We start from the raw sequence: 22,057 nt of genomic DNA, 5'->3' as shown, positions 1-22,057 counted from the left end.
TAAGAATTAAAAATGTAATGAGTAACATTTCTAAGCAAAAGAACCTGAAAAACTTCAGGCAGTAAAATATCCCATGTAAAGAAGCGCTTGCCTCAGTCACTCCCTAGAGAAGAAAGATATTTTTGTTCTGAATACATAGCATGTAGCAAAGACACAGACTCCAGAAAATTTATTTCAGGCATAAGGGGGAAACAGCCAAATACCAAGAAAAATATGTTCCAGACTATGATGATCAGATCAAATCATATTTTTATGCAATGCTATGTGGGAGCATCCTGCATGACTTCTTATTCTAAATCTTTTTCAGACATAACGAGCCAAGTTTTCATATGTAATTACTGCCCAGTTTTGAATCTGTAATGGTAGATACTATAGAATTGTCAAAAGAGGTTAACTTCAATTTTTGGCTATTTACATTCTTAGGCATTTTAAGAATTACTCTCTGGGAATATTTGACATTAACTTTGAAAAGCGTTTCACTGTGAGAAAAGTGTTAGATAGCTTACAAAACCACATGGTTTATTATTTGTGAGTGTAATAGAAATGCTGGGTTCAATATCTATTTTTCATGAGGAATATCTGTTTGCTTGTTTGATTAAATACTAAATTAAAAGTTTCCGAGCATGGTTACTATATGGCTCTAGGATAATACTTACTGTTTAACTGCATGTGAAGATTTTAGATCAATATTAGTGTTTAAAAATAAATGTGTAGACAATTATTAAGACAATGGACTGGTTCAAAATACACTAAAACATTCAGAGGGAAAAAATGTAAGGAAACAGTGTGTCCCTTTTTAAAGTCCTTGCACAGATAAAATGTCATGGTAGCAAGCTCTGAAAGATTGTTCAGTTTGGGCTTTGGTTCTTCCTAAGTTCATGTGAGCACTGATGTAGCCTCATCAGCTTGCTACAATCTTTTTACAATCTCTAAATAAATTCTCATATTCATTAACTACAAAAATGAAGAAGAGCAGTTCTCCACAGTGGTAAAGGATCGGGAAGGGCTGGTCCTTAGCAGACACAAGGAGTGGGCTGAGAAGCAGAACACCTATAAATTCTCATTTTATTAGCCTGGTTCACATCCTGCTCGACTCCTCTCTCACCCCACAAGAGAAAATTCCTGTTTACATGTACAATCTCCTTGGGACCATGGAGGAGCATGAACTGTGCTGTATGAAAAAACAGTCATATGTGGGCAAAGTAAGCTTAATAAGACCTGTGAGAGCTGTACATCTCCCAATCTAAATTCCTCTTAAGAGATCGACCATTGCAGTCCAATGAACTCAAACAGGAAACTCCTGCAAGCATCAGTACCTTTAAAAAGTTCTACAGTTAATAAACCAATAAAACTGACAGTTGAGTATAACTGACATTCTTAACAATGAAGATAGACTACCATGACTGAATGAACGTAGCTCTGTATTCTGAGTATAGCTGTATCGTTTAAAATAGACATTGTTTGATACCTATTTTGTTGTATAAGGAAACATTTCTATTCTTGATTCTGTTCTATAGAAGACTGAGATTAAATGACTTTTCAAAGTCACCTAATGGAAAAAAACATAAAGAAGCCCAAGTGTTGAAATACTCTATCCAGTCTGTCCCCTGGGATAAAGGTTATTTAACTGAATTACAAAAATATGAGGATCTTAAAGATGAAGTTGGAAATCAAATAAGATACTACAAACATGCCATGCAACTCTGTATTTAGTGGCTTAGTTTCTGGTTTTAGGTGAATTGTTTTGCTTGAACCACTCTATTGAGACATGAGAAGCTTTGAGAACAGCAAACTATGGGGGCAGAGAGCTGGACTCTAAACATGGTTCAAAAGGGGTTTTCTGGAGTCTGTTTTGAAGAGCTTTAAAAAAAGTTTAGGCAGCCATTTACCTTACAGAGTTAGTAATAAATTTGTTTTGACTTTAAGGCAAAGAGCTTATTTTCCTTTTCTAAATTTCTCACAGCTCTTACTATTATATTTATTTCATTAAGAAATATATAACCTGTCTTGCTCCCAAAAGTACTTTCAGTTGCTTATAAAAATCTGCATGATAAAATAAAACTCTAAATCTTTGATTTCTTTGAAATCAAGTAATAGACAAAATCTGGCTTATATATTGCAAAGAAACTGGAGACTAAGAACTCAGAAATAAACGTGTATATTTCTGCAAAAGGATTAAAGGTGGGCCATAGATATAGTTCTGAGTATCAGACAAACTGAAGTGAGAATATAGTTAGTTACAAAATAATAATTCTGCATAAGATAAAAATATACCTGCTATTTCAGAGAAACACACATTTTCCTACAGTGAAGTCTGCATAAAATTCTTACACAGCAAAAATTTCCCCACAGTTCCTCAGAGAGGGGACACTGAGGAGCTTTGGGGATGTCATCTTCAGTCATATCCCTATAACACACGGAGAGCTCCATAACGCTGTTCCTTTCTGTGGTTGTCCCACCATGTTCAACAGGGAATTCATGCCAAAACACAATTTAGTAAGTGCAGTTTGAAAGGACAGCCAAAACCACACCATCTATGCACACAGCTTTCTGATTGGCTAACTTTATCCAGGGATAAATTTCCATGCTATTTATCAGACTAAATGCCCTAGGATATATATCCTTCAGTCAATATTTTTAAATATTATTTCTCAGAAACAAAGTTTTGATAACAGTTAGGTCATCAAGGTTATCCTTCATAACATCCAGGAGTGTAGGGATTGCATATGGCTAATCCTGATTGACAGCTTGTCCAATCCATTTCCAAACCTGCTTCTATTGGAAACCTATGAGATTCAAGTCTGAATTGTCTCCCACTCCAACTCCACCAAAAAGTGTACCAAGGCAACATCTTTAGTTTAGATGGTGACAAGATTACTTTACAAAACAATTCTCATTATACTAAAAACACATAGATTGTATAATGCGGCCCACATAACATTAGAGTTTAAACTCTTCAAAAGTGGGTATACCAGTTTGCATCCCCACCAACAGTGTAAGAGGGTTCCTTTTCTCCACACCCCCTCCAGCATTTATTGCTTGTAGACTTTTGGATCGCAGACATTCTGACTGGCATGAAATGGTACATTATTGTGGTTTTGATTTGCATTTCTCTGATAATGAGTGATGTTGAACATCTTTTCATGTGTTTGTTAGCCATCTGTATGTCTTCTTTGGAGAAATGTCTATTTAGTTCTTTGGCCCATTTTTTGATTGGGTCATTTATTTTTTGGAGAACAGTGTGGAGATTCCTTAAAAAACTGGAAATAGAACTGCCTTATGACCCAGCAATCCCACTGCTGGGCATACACACCGAGGAAACCAGAATTGAAAGAGACACGTGTACCCCAATGTTCATCGCAGCACTGTTTATAATAGCCAGGACATGGAAGCAATCTAGATATCCATCAGCAGGATAAGAAAGCTGTGGTACATATACACAATGGAGTCTTACTCAGCCATTAAAAAGAATGCATTTGAATCAGTTCTACTGAAGTGGATGAAACTGGAGCCTATTATACAGAGTGAAGTAAGCCTGAAAGAAAAACACCAATACAGTATACCAACACATATATATGGAATTTAGAAAGATAGTAACAATAACCCTGTATGCAAGACAGCAAAAGAGACACAGATGTATAGAACAGTCTTTTGGACTCTGTGGAAGAGGGAGAGGGTAGGATGATTTGGGAGAATGGCATTGAAACATGTATAATATCATACATGAAACGAATCGCCAGTCCAGGTTCGATGCATGATACTGGATGCTTGGGGCTGGTGCACTGGGATGACCCAGAGGGATGGTATGGGGAGGGAAGAGGAAGGGGAGTTCAGGATGGGGAACACATGTATACCTGTGGCGGATTCATGTTGATGTATGGCAAAACCAATACAATATTGTAAAGTAATCAATCTCCAATTAAAATAAATAAATTTATATTTTTTTAAAAGCGGGGATCTTTGTCCATTTCCTTTATTGCTATTTTCCCAACGACTAGAAATAGTGTCTGGCATATAGTTGATATTTAACCAAAAAAATGGTAATAATTGGCTAGAAGAGTGATAAGGAATAAAGCTTTTAAGAATCATTGGTGATTAAAAATTGAACTTATATTTTATTATTAACAATGCAAATATTTATATTTAATAAATGGTAGTATGCAACATTTTTAGTGTCTACAAATAATGTTTTCTGAATATGTGAACTCAAGAATGTCTTATACTAACTTGGATGTCCCCCAGGAACCCATGATCCATTGGTTGGGCAGTACTGAATAAAAGTTTTGTTTTTATTATTTTGGCCTTGAAATTTGTCTCAAAGGATATCTGAAATTACCTACCAAGTTGCTGAGAAAATGGTGTGATTAAGTACATGGGATATATACTCTGCTGAGCTACATTTCACTCATGGATCCACTGTTCTAGCTGGATGACCTTAGGAAATATACTTCACTTCTCTGAAGTTTTTGAAAAAAGCATAATTATATCTGTACATCTAAGTGTTGTGAGGACAAATGAAATAATATATGTAAAGAGTTTCACACATACTGAGAGCTGTATAAAGTGCTCCCATTTTTACAAGAGATTCTAGGTGGATAACAAAATTTGTCATAAGACCAATTTTGGTTCCTTACAAGAAATCCGTTTCATTGACATCTTTTTCTGTGTCCTATATCAAGAGGACTGACAGCCAGAGCATTTGAAAATATTACCTGACCTGCCAGATATTCAGTAGGGAATAGGGATATTCAAAATGTAATAGGGAATTTTCCACTAACACAAATTCTTGCCATGGCATGAAGCTTCAGGTTCTGAATAAATGTAATATCTGCATTTCTCAAATGATGCTCATGAAGCTCATTGTATAAGCAATACCCTGAAGTTGGAAGTAGAAAACAAAGGAGGTCATTTTTTTAAAAAGGGCTAATAATTTCTACAGTTGTCACATTTCTCCATAATATTAAGTATTTAATACTTGGTGGCCTTCATCCATATCAGGCCACATGAACAAACAGCAGGCTTGATAGTTTCCTGGTGAATCACTGACAATCAACATGATACTAATAAATGAGCATTGTTTTAATATTTTTTTACTTAATATTTTGTTTAGGGTTATCCAAAAAAAAAGGCTAAATAATCAATGACCCTTTAGTGTGTCTATAACAAGGATTATGGGGATCTCTTTCATCTTTTCTCTTTTTTGCAACACGAGACAATAGTCTCTTTATTGCAGTTATTACTGACATTAATGCAAATATTTCTGACAAGTGGAAAATCTCCTTGTAATTAAATTTCTGTTGTACTTTAATGTTTGTTCCTTAGAAAGTCCCTGTTAACAGATTTCAAGCTGTGATAAAAATATTTTCTTCATATGTTATCAAAAGTTGTAATCTGTTTTCTTTCCTGGAAGTCATTCAAAATAGCAATAATGGAAAAGCATTTTTTTTCAACATTAGGGTAAATTGTTCTTGAATGTCAATGTAAAGTTTCAATAAAATGAAGAACTGAAAAGAATAAATTTATTTGGAAATTAAAGCCTCAGCAAATGTCACAGTCTAGAAAGTATTGACTTTGCAGAGGTGAATAGGGACACAGGGAGAGAGGTACATTGAAGAAACAGAATTTACAGGTGCTTTTAGAGCTATAGCCTTTGTCAATTAAGTTGTAGTGTTTGAATATGATACAAAGAGATTCTGAAAATAATCTCTCATTGAGCTCAACTCCTCTTTCGGCTTTTGACTAATTTACTTAAACAGAAATGGCCTATCTTAGCTTAAATTTGCAGTAACTAACAGATTTGGGAAAATGAAATTTCAGTTTTCCCAGATAATTACTTCTAAGCAAACTATGATACCAAATTTCTTCACAAATAACACTAAGTTCAAACAGACAGAAATCTGTTTTAAATCTTTATATTTGGTGTTCTCACACAACTATTTTGATCTTTTTATTACTTACTTTTTTTTAAAAAAGGGAGGCTCTCAAACAAAATCATCTTTTTTTAACAAATGAAAAAAAAAAAAAACTGCCCCAGAGAATTAAATAACTTAATTAAAGTATTAGGCTAGTTTGCCACTGCCCTAGAACAATTTAATGAAGGTTGTTGATTAATAGTCTTTACTCCACACTGTTCCTCAGTCGAGAACTCATGGTAGAACATTTTTATTCATAGATGTCTTACAGCCATGTGAATGGAGAATCCACATTTCCCAGATGGAAATCTTTTTTTTTTTTAAGTTTTAGCAATTCTTTCTCCTACTATATCTGCAGAACTAAATCATGGCCCCTGCAGAGATAAGCTATCAACTCACTGTGGACATTAGGAAAATGTATCTTTAGAACATTTGATGAAAGGAGGATTTATAGTTTATCACAAGCCACTTAGATGCACAAGTGGTAGGATGACTGAGAGACTTCTGGTTTTCATTAATAGATAAAGTTATAAAACTTGCTCCCATTTCAAAGATGAATTGCTTATTTGTAAATCCTTAAACAAATAAAAATAACTATTGAAAAGACTCAGAGGTTCAACAGACTTCAAATGGACTTGTTTGGGTTATTCGTACTTTAGGCAACAGATGGTCCCCTTCAATGAAGACAGGAAATGAATTATTATGGGAGTTCCTGATAAAGGTAAAGGTGAAACAAGAATCAGCGTCTTGTGTCTTTGGGTCTTGTGTCTTGTGTCTTAAAGAATTTGTGTCTTTACCACAAATATTTGACAAATTTTAATTTTGCCCCCACAATTTATCAAAGAAATAGTGACATGTACTCACCACTAACATTTCACTCTAACATTTCACTCTCATTCTAGGTAGTTAGCAATTCTCTTTTAAACACAACAATTTAAATTCCCAATCTGTTATTGCCATCAGAGAAAGACAGTCCTTTCCTAAGACAGACTTCAGTGTGCCCCAATCAGTTAATTCCAATCAGAAATCCCAACTCCTATATCATCACACTGAATGATGATCTAAGCCCAGAGATTTGTCTCTGGTACCATATACTTTCCTCCCCAGAGTTCTCAAGGAATCATTCCCAGGGCAAGGAAACCATATTCAGCAGTATTCTGCAACCCCTAGTCTTGAAAATTCACTTTCACTAAAATCCTGTCTCTCTTATCCATCCTACACCCACCCCTCCACGCCGCACCCCCCCCCCCACCAATACACACACATTGGTGGTTAGTCTTTAGCAAATTTGGAAAAGATGACGAACAACTGATTTTCAGTGACTTCCAATGGCACAAAATTAATGTCTCTGACAGAATTAACCAAGAAAGTTGTAGGCCATCAACACTACAGCTTCATGCCAGATACAAGAAAATTACTTGCTTCCTGAGTGGTTTGTCATATAAAAATGTGAAACTAAAGATTTTTGATTACAGTCATATCACTTAAAATGTAAATTCGAGATAGTTACTTAAGGTTTTGTAACTCATTTTTCTCATCAGTAAAATGGGGATAAAAATAGTTCCTACCTTTATAAAGTTATTACATGAGCAACGCTTCAACTATACATTTATTTACTGTTTAGCACAGTGCTCAGTAAGTAGCATTTCCCTTAGCTCCCTTTCATTTTTTAAAAAAATTCAAACAATTGAAAACGCTGAATTTCGAACACATTCACAAATCAGACTCAAGAAAAGAAAAGATATGTGGCTCTCTAAATCACTCTATTTAGAATACATTTTCTTTATGTGATAGAATATGTTTATGACATTAAATACACAGTTACCTGTACAAAACTGTTACATGATGTATTCAAAAATATATAATGTAACTAAAGAGTAAGGAAATAGAAAGGTATAGAGAAAAAACTAATGTATGAAAAGAAAGCCTTAAATTTTCTAAACATTTCAGAAATGGGTTAAATATTTGGTTCTGAGTTTTCTAGCAGCCAATATAAAGAAGGTAATGTTATTATTACATAAACCACAATGTTTACACAATAGAAACAATAGATATTGAGGATAGCAAAAGTGATTTACACACTAGTGATTACTATAACCATAATAATGTATTGAATCTTAATGGCAAACTGTAAAATTATCTAAGGATAGCAAAAATAATATAAAAGGAATTTACCCAGGGATGAATGAGACCATATTTAGGGAAAGAAAAGACAGTAAATTATTGAATTTGATAAAGCAACTCATAATATTTCTCAGTATTATTAACTAATAAATATTTAAATCTAATACTAAAGTGGTTATGTAGTATTTTAGTATTTTGATAAGTATAGTATTTTTATAATAAAGTATCAGATACTTTTATAAGTTTCTTCATTTCTCATAATTAATGTCTAATATTTAACTCATGTTGTATACATTCAATCAGAAAATCAAAGGATTCTAACATTTTTGCAAATCGTGTTTTTAGTATGGGCATACCATATTATGTCATATGCTTCAGAAAGCACTTTCTGAAACAGCAACTTCTGAGAAGTAAATTATTTAGGGATATCCTTGGGGAAAATCTACTCTTAAATGCTCTCTGTCTCTATCTGTTTCTCTCTCTGTCTCTCTCATTCTAGTTTTCAAGTTAAAACTGAGCCCTAAAATCTGAGTTGACTCTGTTGATGCATAAATTTTGAAGACTTATGCTGAAGATTTCTAAAGCCTTTAGGAATGCTACGGCTTTACAGTATCAAACAATATAATGATTATATTATAACAACATGATGATTTAGTATTAAACATATCTTTTAATATAATATTTTACATAAAAAGAACTAAGCTAAAAAGGTAAGTTATGTATATACTGTTGGTTTCTATCATAAATAAGCTGATCAATAAAACAACCTGTAAATACTTTTCGCTGTGGCTGAGGCAGAGAAATAAGAAGTAAAAATAATTTTCCACATCATTTTAAATCTAAACTCACAGACTAATTGTCAGTATACATGAGTTACTTTAACTAAATTCTCTGTTAGTTTAAATAGAACATAACATTGTAGATGTTTACTAAGAATTCATCTTTTCATCATGTAGCTCCTTCTTTAATGCTTGTTTAAGTTTGGACCAATCAGGATAACTTCAGGACATCTCAAAATAGAGATACTGTTCCTTGATCTTTTACTGCCCAAACTCTCCTTTTATTTACTTATTTTGAGTGAAGGGTTTGGAGAAAAGGACTAATCATCCCTAATGAATTTGGTGCCGGTGAAAAATGCCAGATGGGCAGTCACAGAAACTACAGTTCTTTTATTCACAGGCTAAAACAGAACATTTTCCCCTGTCCTTTGCTTTCAGATGCAACCTGGAGTACAAAGCTATCTTGCATTCCCAGACCTGTCCAATCTCTTCTTCCTTAATCAGCATTTTCACATTTCATCAAGTATCATTTTTGATAGAAATATCCCAGCTACATGAAAATCACCATTTCTCATTATTCATTTCTCAGACAGCTTTGCAAAAATAGAGGCTTCACATTAGCAATGCCTTTTGACAGGTGGGTTATATACTGGTGAAGGAAAATTAACTTTGGCAAAACAAAATAATATATGTGATGATCTTCTTTGTTCTTTCAGTCATCTAATTTACAACAGATTTATACAAAACAATAGATGATTTTATATGTATTCAGCCAAACTATCCACCTTAGAGCATTCTTGATTTAAAAAAAATAGAAAATTCATATTGGCTTATGATAGTATTCCTAATTATTATGCCAAGGAAAATGTTCAATTAGGATGAAATAGCAAGGAGATGCCACAATTAATTTTTTATAGTTGTTATTTTTCTAGAATAATTAACATTTTAATTGTGTCTACAAAGTGCTGGCCCCAAAATTCTGAAAGACAAATTTAAAAATGCTAAGATCCCAAGGACTTACGTAAGTTGCTTGAGGTCACCCAGATAATAAAAAAAAAGAATCATAATAATCACTGAGTTTGTATGAATATAGTCTGCCGCTGCTGCTGCTGCTGCTAAGTCGCTCAGTCGTGTCTGACTCTGTGCGACCCCACAGACGGCAGATTCTCCAGGCAAGAACACGGGAGTGGGCTGCCATTTCCTTCTCCAATGCATGAAAGAGAAAAGTGAAAGTGAAGTTGCTCAGTCGTGTTGACTCTTAGCGACCCCATGGACTGCAGCCTACCAGGCTCCTCCATCCATGGATTTTCCAAGCCTTCTCCGAATATAAAGTCTACCCCTTACTATTTCTCCACTGTCAAAGCTACATCTCCAGACCAGAATTGTAGTCTCAGGTATCCAACTGCCTCTGAAATATTTTCAACTTCTATCAGTATATCCAAAATTGAATTTTAATTTTAATATTTACTCATATTCTGCTATTTGTGCCACTGTTACAAATTCTTTTGGGGGTCACACTTAATTTTTGCATCATTTACATCCCCATTGTTCGAGTATTCAATTTTCTTTTTTTTCTTCAAAATTTATTTTGGTTCTTAGCAATAATTATAACTTTAAATATATATAGATGTATATATATATACACACACACATAAACACTACACACACACACACACACACACACTATTACAAGAAAAAAATTATATACCTCTCTTAATACCATTAATGTCCACATACAAATACCCATCAAGACTGGAAGGTCATGCTTAAAAATGAAAATTATTATATTTGAGTAGAACAATGAAAAGTAATCGTTCTTTTTTCATAATAATCTTTAATATGATTTCATTCCAAAAATATGGAAAAGAAAAAATGGTGTCACAAAAAAGATGTCCGTATTTTCTCCTTCTATTGCCACTAACCTTATGGCCCTAAATCTTCAAGCTCTTGTCATTCAAGTTTGCCACATACTGTGTTCCCACCCCAAGTCATTCTGCAAAACTTTATGCAATTGATCTTCTTCAAACCAACCATTTAAGAATAGCTCCTATCTAGAACACTCCAGGAAGTGGTTCCAAGTCTAAAACACTAGAGGGAAATTAAAGGCTCTCCATAACCTTGGCTTAATTTCTATATCCGGTATCACTTCTCTAAAACGGGCACTTCACCCCTGCCAGCCATCACACATTCGTACTTCCACTCTTGACGTCTGAAAAGCAGTTGCCACCTTTCTTCACATATTACCTTTTGCTGAGCATTTAGTTAACATGCCAATTCCCTTATAAATCCTTCTTAAGCCCTATTTTCTGCTTCCTTCATGTCTTGGGAATCAAGTATCTAATATATATTTAAAAACTTATTTAATGCTGTGTTATTTAAATTGTTGCCTTATTATCTATTTTTGAGGGTTTTTTTTTTTTTTTCCTGTATTTGTGTTTTTGAGACCAAGAGTTGGGTCTTATCACTCTTCTCTTGAGTATTCAGAGCATACAGTAACAGTAAGCAGAAAAAGATTAGTAAACTCTAGCTGATTTATTGATTGGGATTAATGCTAACTTCTACAGGAGATATTTATTTCAAAACACAAAAAAGGCGACTTTTTTAAGACCTTGTGAATTTAGTTTGAACTCAAATATTAGCATATTAGAAAATTTAAAAGATACTCAGGAATGAATAAAGAGCAAATTCTTAAGCTTGGTAAATTAGGTTTTGGATTTGTGAACATAACAGTAATTTCTTATCCAGACAACTTCTATGGTTAAAAGGAATTATACTTATATTTTAAATTCTTCTTTTTTTTTTTTGAGGGGGACCAGCTCACAACCTCAGTAATTTAGCTGGTGTTTGGATGGTGCTTTAACTGAACTCAAAACCCTGTCATTAAAATGTATGATTCTGGAATCATACTCTTAGAGACCTTATGTTACCATTTAAAGCAACTGTTAAAAGATATTCACTGCATAACAAACACAGGCCCTGTTCTTATATATTTAATTCTACTGAAGTTATTACAAACTATTGACATTACAAAATTTAAACACTTATTACCAAACATTAGCACCCTATATGTGTGTGTGTGTGTATTAAAGGTTTGCAAAACTTTAAGAAAAAGAAATGTGAAAACAGAAAAACATGAAAAATGAACAAAACCAACTCTAACCTTTGACAAATGTTATCAAAAGTAACAAAGCTTTATAACTCATTACCTGACTTTCTATTCCGGACTATAAATATTTTAATGGAATAATGTATAAAACAATGATACAAATCCCTGGCATTTATCCAAGCAAATAGTTCAAATCTATTTCTACTGGCAATAGGCATGTACCTACTCTGTCATAGGTATGGGCAAGTTTATTAACATCACTGAATTTCCAGTTTTTCTTCATCTGAAAAACCTGAATAATAATTATTTGTAATTAAGATGAGAATTAAACGTGACAATGCACATGAACTGGAATAGTGAATCAATGTACATGAATCGTTAATATTCTTATTGTCTTTACCCGATCCATGAGATTCTGGAATAACCAGTGACTGAAAACTGAGGCTGACTTTTAACTTCTCAGTCTTCCTTTTCAGATATTTTTATACACTTCGCTGATTTTATTGTTCAGCTCTGCATACTTACCTAGACCCTACATGAAGCATGAACATCATTTCTTGGTGGTCAGAACACAGCCGCTTTTTCCAGGTTACCCTTCATCTAAGTCCACCTCCTTGCTCCTTAGCATGGCTTCCTCATCTGCGATGACCTTACCAGCCTCTAGATTCTTCAGTCCTAAGAGCTTAAGTCTCCTGTTTCTCAAACTCTATTTGTTTGTTTGTATTTGTTTTCTCTCCAGTGTGATAAGGCATTTCCCTCTATCTTCCCTTGGATTCCTTAGAACCAGAACCCAACTTGACCTTTATCCATACAATTCTTTAGCCATACAAATACCAAGTTTTATGATCTGCACTGCAATTTACCACTTTCAAGTGACCAGTTCAATAGAATTTAGAGTTCATTTTCTCCCTTATCTACTGTGGCATAGCTGCAGGGATTAACAGGCAAAATCAGAGTGACCAGATTCCGGAGGTATCCAGGAGGTTTAATGCATTATTTATGTCTTAAGAGGTACAAACATTCTGATCTCTGTCTACTTGAGAAAACAGTCACTTCAGTAGAGGAAATATCACCTTAACAACTAGAAGTAGGTAAAAGACGCTAAAACACATCATTGTGGACATGAGATTCACCTAGGGAGATTTTATAAAATGCTTCTGCTTGATCTTAGCCCAGACAGTTAAATAAGAATGAGTTGGGACCCAGGGCCCTGAAGAGCACACGAACATGTACACCTCCTCAGGGAGGCATTCGTGTATCCTTACTGACGTGGCCACCTGACTGGCTTCCATCTAAGTAGACTAAGGTTTCAGGTCCTCGGTTAACAGACTTAAAAGTTCCTGGGCAATACCATTATATATGCCTGTTTTCTGTGCTATGAAGGAAACTTCTTGGCAATGACTTTGCCACATGCTAGGCCAATAGATAATGTAACACTCTGCACTTTTGAATGACTTTATTTCAAGACAAACTGACTCAAGAAAATGCATTTTGGAAGATTAATCCATGTTTTGTTCATTGCGAAAATAAAACCTTATCTGAGAATTGCTGTGAAAATTTTGTGGGTTCCTCTGATCATTTTGAAACTTCAGTAAAGTAGAAAACGACACCACTTATTTACCAGAGTGATAAAACAGCCAAGCTTCACGTGTAGTCTCTATATAGTTTTTATTTAAACAACCTAATGGTTTCTTTAAGTTGCAATTTAAGGAACTGATATCAATTCATGTTACTTGAGCTGTGTTTACATTAAGATTTAGTTTCCTTTCTTAAGTACTTTAAACATAGTAGGTTCAGTGATGCTCAGGACAACCAGACACTCAATAAATGCTTTTTGATGATAGTGATGAAGTTATTTTAACGTGGGTGTTCTCTCTCTTTACTTACATTCAATATCTTACTGAAATTCAGACCATAGTTTGTCTTACTGATTTTTTTCCTTAAAATTACATAATGTGGGTGGTATTGAAGTCTTTTTCTTCTTGGCTTCAAGTTTGTGTTTTTTTTTTTTTTTTCCTTTTTTGAAACCAAAAAAAAAAAAAAAAAGACTGCATTTTCTAAAACCAAGCTGAGGTCTTCTATCAGTAAGACAGGTAACACAGAGAAACTTCACCGTGCTGTTTTATGTCCTATGTCTTGTTTTTCTTTGCCTCACTCCCCTAACCTTCCTAAATAGTTGCAAATAGTTGCTCTTCTGGTTGAGACAGAGTTCCCACAGGTAGTGCTATGAAGTGGGGGTTTGGGATCAGAGGTCAATGAGCTTGCTTTCCTGTATATGGCTCTACTGTAACCCAATGCATCCCTTTCCCCTGAGCAAAGCATTTGTCTTCTCAGCATGAACTGTCTACATGCAGAGGAGGGTGGGCCCTTGCAGACTGACTGAGGACTGACCTTCAAAGAGTTAAAACTCACAATAGGGGTTTAACTGTAATACAGTTGATGACAAAAGAAATGTTGAACCACAGCTCCCACCTCATTATACTTGGGAAAATCTGAAAAGACTAATTGTCTTCATTTCCCAAAAGTAGATCTCAAACGTCTTTCTTGACTACAGCCTGCATGCAAGAACGAGTCTTGCAAAGCTATTTGTTGCAGTGGCTTCCCCATAAAACAAAGAATAGCCTAAAACACTACACAGACCCTTTCCAATCAAAGAGACTGAGCTTTAAAAGTTAACTTTACTGCCTGATTCTGAAGTTTTCATTTTCCTTGCCAGACAGGTTCAAAAAGAATGTCTGTTTTCATTTCATCAAGCTTAATCCATACATAACATCCTTTCCCACTATTTACTAGACTACAGCTATCAAATGAAGATATGATGTCTGTGTTTGGGTTAGTTACTTTAAATTCTAATGACCATGATGTAATCACTGTAATCAAGAAAAGCTTGTCTGTCTTTAGATTTAGGTCCTTTGCCATTGGCCTGGCACACTTTCCAGTCTTTTCATTAAGCTAACCACAATTTTGCCAAATTTGTAGTTATCAGTGAGTTTGCTTTACACAGCCTTGGGGTGCCAAATTCAAGTTTATTCCACTGGTTTTGTTGTGATGTTTGTCATTGTTCTAGCAAAACAGTTTACAAATATTTGGATAAGAAAACTTTATCAGCAATACATTTTTTACTGTACTGATATGTTTGTATATTTGAGTCCTTTTTCCCAAATTATGCAGGGTTTTTTTTTTTACATTTATATCTAAAGTGGAGATTCTCCTCTGCCCAAGTGAATGTTTAGAACAACTTAGAAGTTTAGAAAGAATTATGGTTTTTTTTTTAAAGATGAAAACTGTACATGTAGATGTAAATTTTAAAAAAATATTGATTTGTGTTTTGTATACTAAAAGTTTTCATAAATAAAATGGAAATCATACACAGTTTCCTTGTTTAAGTTTAGCTCTTATAAAAAGAAATGCCACTATATTCCTATACTAGGCACCAACTTTTAAGAATTTTCCTTTTTAACTATTTACTAAAAAGTAGCCACAAGATCCTCTTTCCTCCCCTCCCCCCCCCCAAGGAAAAATACTTCCTAATGAGCCTGGAAATCAAGAAGCATTAAATAATTTTTACAAAAATTACCATTCCGGTTGACAGAATTTTGCTAGTCAAACTAACTTAAAGCCCACTTCACCACAGTTACCCTAGATAGCATTCCAATTTATCTACTCTCCTGACATGTCCCTAAACCTGTGAAATTCCTGTGAATCTGGTTGTCCTTATGCTTACTTTGCATATATAGGATAATTTTTTCAGTCTTTCAGGTTGCAAGGTGAGCAGACCAAATGGGAAAGGAGAGGATGATTTTTAGTTGCTAAGCAACAGACTGGTAAGGATCAGGCATATCTTAATTAACCTCTGATAAGCTTTCAGTGGTGTCTTGGGAAAGAGGTAGAGAAAGGGAACATTCATGAACTTCATGTGCCTTTTTTTCCATTTCTTTTAAACTGAGAGGGATGATCTATTAAGACAGGAACATGAATCATTTTTGCTTCCCAGTGTGTCAATACTGGAGAAAGACTCTAAACCTTCCACTTCCTGGTAATGCCTTTATTCCTTTTCCTCAGCAATGGCAGAAGTGTAGATCGATAGTCTTAATTAACCCCCACAAGATAGCATCCAATAAGACTAATTAATTAACATATTAATTATTCATTTAAATGGCTGAAATAAATGGATTGTCATGTTTTAGTACAATAATCTTTTGGTAGATGCCATTTCGTTTGCACCAATTAAAGAAATTCACTGAGACCAATAAAAAAGAGATAGCAGAGTTAATCCCACTTATTTATATAAATTATCTTAATATCTTGTTACATAATTAAATTTTACATTTCAATTAAATAGTAATTTAAATGTCTGATGTGATTATCATCAATAAAGAGAACTAATTTCAAAATGATGACAGTGACTTAGTTCCAGGAATTTAAAGGAACAACAATTTTCTTAGGCAGGAATGGTGGAAAATGAAATAAAATATAACCAAATATGACAGATACAATAGGGCAGTTAGGTTAATAGGTGCAATGCATGTCTATTATAAAAAGTTGTTGTTGAAGCCATGCCTGTTAACCTTTAACCCTAGAGCTTTATTCAGCAGTTAACTTGCTTACCCACAGGATATCTTTGTGATTTCTTTAACTAGCTCTAAGCATAGAGAAGTCAGTCCTGACAGAGTGACAGGAAAGAAGGAAATAATTCCTCATGTTTCCTAAAAGAACATATTTCTCATATTTCTTTCAGGAGAATTTTGATACGCTAAGAAAAAAATCATGATTTCAACTTTAATAAGTGATAAGAAAACTGTATCTGTTTAACATCATCAAGTTTTAAAATGCAAAATTCTGAAGAACCACGGACCAAGAAATTCAGAGAATGATGAAATCTACATACATGCCGTTAATCTTTATTAACTTCTAACAAATGTTCGTTATGTGTTTTTGTGTGTGTTTACATGCCTGAAACTGAGGTGGAAATTGATGTTAACGGCTTTAGTTCTTTGTTTCCAATTTATTAATTTTTTAATTGAGATTTTAATGACACTCTTGAAACAAATGGAGTTACTTTCCCATGACACAAAACTAGGATCCTAATTCTGTATCTTGAAGACATACAGATGATGTGGGCAACTCATACAGATTTCCATGGCACCACTGGTTATACTGCTAATGATATCTTTTATATCATTCTAGTGATCTGTTATTTAATGCTCCATATATTTAACTTAACTTTTATGTGTTATACTCTCAAAGGCCTTTGTAATGTCCTTATGGAACTGTATCCCAGCAGCATCCAACACAAGGCCCCATATATAGTAGCATCTTAAGGTAATATCTGTGGACTTGGTTTGACTTAACTCTTACTGAGAAGAGGCAATTAGGCTAAAAAGAAACAAGGTGTGTGTGTGTGTGTGTGTGTGTGTGTGTGTGTGTGTGTGTGCTGGCAACCGGGAGAGGTAGGGTTCAAACACCATGAGGAAGGGAATGGAGTCAGGCAAACACAAATGAAGAATTAGCAGCTGTGCTTGAAGAAGAGGCAACTGATAAGGAGATAATGAAAGGTGAGGCAGAATACAGGTTCAGGAACCACTGAAGTGAGGCTCAGGTACAGAATGAAAGCGCACATTCCCCCTTTGTATGCAGCCTTACAAGACCAATGTGAAAGAGCACCAGGGAGCGAAAGGGCATGAGTGAAGCTCACCTAGTGGAGAGAGTGGTAGAGTAGAGGCAGAATGGAGCGCATGGTCCATGAAATGGGCACCTCACACTCAGCTCTAGCAAGGAGTGAAGTTTAGGAATCCAGGCCCTGTGCTGGCAGACTGCCAAATCTTTTCAATAACAGCCAAAAACCTATCATTTTCTGAAACACTCTAATTTTAATTACAACATTAAATAAATCATATAGGTGTAATAAAATATATATACACGTTTCACTGATAACCTAGAAATCAACAGTCTGTGACTTCTAATATTTGCAAAGAGGAGTTATGGAAAGTTTTATTATTTTGTTTTTTAAAAGCACAAAAAGTGACATTTTTACTGCTGCTTTCCTATATAGTAAAAGACGTGAGATGACATAACGTGCCACACTTGGGAATTCAGAAGTGGTGATGCTGCTCAATGGACAACTAGCAACTTTAGCAATTTGTACAGAGCACTACTCATACTCTGGGTGGGTCAGTGATCCTTAAATATGCTGAGCAAATGTAGTTGCTTTATTCAGCCGATTCTCTTCTTAAACTTCTACCTAGTAGGTGGCTGGGAAGGAGGGAGGAGATTAGACTCTGGCTTTTTATCCAGTTTAACACTCAGTTTGATGCACACATGTAAACAGTCTCTAGGAAGTAAAGCAGTTCCTACCTCATATGACTCTTGGGCACCACACCTCTCAGCCCCCATTGCCAACCCTCTTCATAAAGTGACTTCCTTAAACACAATGGCTGTATCTACTTATTTCTGGCCCTTGCCCCACTATCCTCAGCCTAGTTTTGTATTTGGAAAAAATTCAGCCAAAGAATAAGTTTAGTTAAAGAAGTGAGAAAATGCAGAAACAAAGGAAAAACAAGACTAAATAATAATAGTTATTCAGCAGAGCCAAGGACCTTTAGTTCCGTTTCAGGGGCTATAGATAATATTCTGAGCCATATCCTGTGAGCTGTCCTGTAAATACTGAAACCTCCACCTGGTGGAGAAAGTTAACTACATGATGACCAGACTACAGCCATGACGTAAGCTGCCACAGTTCCAAGAATTTGCATCAAAGAATGGAAACGAAAGACTCTGGAATGGAAGACTTACTGTACCTAAAACAGTCAAGATGACATTGATCAGATCATCACCTGACCAATGTCAAGATGGCTGTCAGAGCTGACTGTGCTGATTCTACATGAAGTCCTCTCCCTCTGTCTATAAAAGTTCTCGCCCAGTGTATGTCACTGGGAGGGAGTGTGGCAGAGAGTCAGCCTTTGGATGTGAGAGTTGGACTGTGAAGAAAGCTGAGCGCTGAAGAATTGATGCTTTTGAACTGTGGTGTTGGAGAAGACTCTTGAGAGTCCCTTGGACTGCAAGGAGATCCAACCAGTCCATTCTAAAGGAGATCAGTCCTGGGTGTTCACTGGAAGGACTGATGCTAAAGCTGAAACTCCAATACTTTGGCCACCTCATGCAAAGAGTTGACTCATTGGCAAAGACTCTGATGCTGGTAGGGATTGGGGGCAGGAGGAGAAGGGGACGACAGAGGATGAGATGGCTGGACGGCATCACCGACTTGATGGACAGGAGTTTGAGTAAACTCCGGGAGTTGGTGATGGCCAGGGAGGCCTGGCATGCTGCGACTCATGGGTTCGCAAACAGTCGGACACGACTGAGTGACTGAACTGAACTGCCCTCTCCACCCCAATTGCCAGCATCCAAAATAAAGCAAACTTTCTTTTCCAACTACCTTGTCTCTTTAGTGGCTTTTGAGTGGCAAACAGTCAAACCCCCACTTTGGGTTACAATGTGAGCTAAAAAAAAATCTGGACAGTCCTTTATCTTCCCTCAAACTCAGCTCTCAAGGCTATTATCTTCTTGCAATAACGTAGCTAAATAATGACTAAGCCTCTCTAGAAATGTGTTGAAACTGCATACCACCCTCCACCTCAAGCCCAGTTTCCAGAGACAGAGAAATGCTCAAATGCAATATGCATAAAAGTCATGCATCCATAAATACAAAATGGAAAACCAGATCAGAAAACTTAAAATATGACCTGTGCTAGCTAACTTTTGTGGAGAAGAATAAAATCAAAATTAAATGAAGCCACATTATCTTCATCCTAAACTTACTAAAACCCTTTTGCAAATCCCATATCTCCAGTTTAATTTCAAAGCAATATTTAAACACTCAAGGCTTATACACTGCAAGTCTGATATAAATATACCATGAACTTTTTCTGATACCAGGAACATGGATTCTGAAGTTTTTAGACATATTGAACAATTTATCTTTTCACTCTAATTTCTACTCTCTGAATCTAGAAAGCCCTCAAAACACAAAATGATTTAATACAAATGATGTAATGCTGTGTATATATTTTAGGCTTTTCCGTGCCAAAGTTCCATTCAAAAAAAAAAAAAAAGGAAGAAGAAAGAAAAAGAAATTACTCTCAGAAGACACTGCACACGATGTAAGCTATTTATATCCTACCATCCCTCCATTGTTCAAAATGAAACCTCCTCTTAAAAGCTTGTCAACAAATGTCTCAGTATGGCATAATAAAGAATCCTTGTTTTTAATGTGTCACAGTTAATAACAATGCTTGAATTTATTGCCTTCATAAAAAAAAACAAATATTCTTTGATTATGTAAACCAAATAAAAATTTGAACCCCAGTGTTTTCTGTTGTTTAGGAATATACCAGCAAACCAAGATTATATGTTGAAGGATTTGAAGTTAATGTACTTCATTCAAGTCCATTCAAGTATAGATTTTGATTAGGTGGAAAATTAGTGTATAATCTGTACTAATTTAAGGATGTAGATTCATCTGCACAGTGGTATGTAAAATCAGCTTTACTTTTAAAGGAGGAAAGGAAACACAATTTCAATACTCATTCCCCCAAACTTAACAAACTGCTGTTGAAATGAAAACTGTGATGTTATGAAGAACTGTAACTATTGAATGAACATAAAAATAGAAAATAGCAATGTTTAAGACATTTTCTGTTCTTATTTTGGAAGATGACTACACAAAGCCAACCTAAAGAGGGGGATAAGATTTCACATTTTATTGGCGTTCAGGGAAACGTTATACCCTGTCTCTGGAAAATCAGAAAGGGAAGTGGTTATAAGGAATCCACATAATAATGTATGGGAAAGCCAACTAGAATTTACAAGGGAGGGGACTCCACTGGTGAATCGAAGAGCTGCCAAGTCACATGTTGCACAATTTATTAATCGTGAGCTGTTTCACCAGCCAGCAGTTTCTCCATTTTCTCCTCATTTATGACTCTATTCCCACTAAGCCACTAAATTATTTTTGGTGCAAAATATGTGTTATGAGTAAAAACACAACACAGGACCAAATGAGAAGAAAGTAAACATTTGGCAGCTCACAAAAGCAGGTGGAATGGGTCCAGACTGTACATTGTCTACATTTTGAGACTCAGATTTGGCCAGGGAGTATTACTTTGTTAAATGCTACAAAAGCCCCAGTTTGGTCTTCAAGGAACATGGACTCAGCACCATTTGAAGTCCAAATACTGGGATCCACTGGCACTAAGAAATGGTAGGTGCCCTTGATCCTGCTCCAAGTAAAGGGAGTTTATAGCAGTCACTGACAAAATGCTTTTAAGAGAGCTCTTAAAAGACTTCACTCACTTTGAAAAAGGCTAAATGTTGCATGTTATACCTGTGCATGAAATTTCTAATTTAAAAAATATATATAAAGTTACCTATGTAATCTCCATGTTTGAGGAAAAAATCTCTTTCTTTGTGGCCAATATTTTAAGATATTTCATCTCTTAAATGCAGGAGAGTCTATCAGTTCAGTCGCTCAGTCATGTTCAACTCTTTGCCACACCATGGACTGCAGCACGCCAGGCCTCCCCGTCCATCACCAACTCCTAGAGCCTGCTCAAACTCATGTCCATCGAGTTGGGGATGAAAGTCTATAAACCTGGATAATGGAAGAGGCTTGCCTTGGGGCATCTCACCAGCATGTTAAGGTGCTGCTGACTATGGTAATTTGGGCTAGGATGATGGTGGTAAGGAAAATCCTAATAACTTATCTATATATGCTCCTCTAAATGAAATGCAATAGATCACAGAAACATTATTTTCCTTCCAAGAGATATCAAATACCTTCTGCCCCATGACAAGCTTGCAGGACACTGTGCTCTTTAGCCTTAATGAAGAGAGCTATGGAAAGAGATGTCCACCTATCCCTACACTCAGCAGAAATAGTATTTTTAAACAGTTTGAGCTTTCACTATCTGCCTAAGTGAAAACATAATATAGACAGCTCACGCAGGCAAACACAAATGCAGACCCAAAGTAATCTACGCCTTCCCGGCTGTGTGGCAAATTTCACTACATCTCTCTCTGCTGCATTTCTTAGCAGTACTTGCAGATATTATTCAGATCCCTCTAGTTTCCTCTCCACA

This window comes from Ovis aries, chromosome 4 (genome assembly GCF_016772045.2).
Source record: "Ovis aries strain OAR_USU_Benz2616 breed Rambouillet chromosome 4, ARS-UI_Ramb_v3.0, whole genome shotgun sequence".
NCBI classification, from domain to species: Eukaryota; Metazoa; Chordata; class Mammalia; order Artiodactyla; family Bovidae; genus Ovis; species Ovis aries.
Note: the sequence above shows the minus strand (reverse complement) of the source record.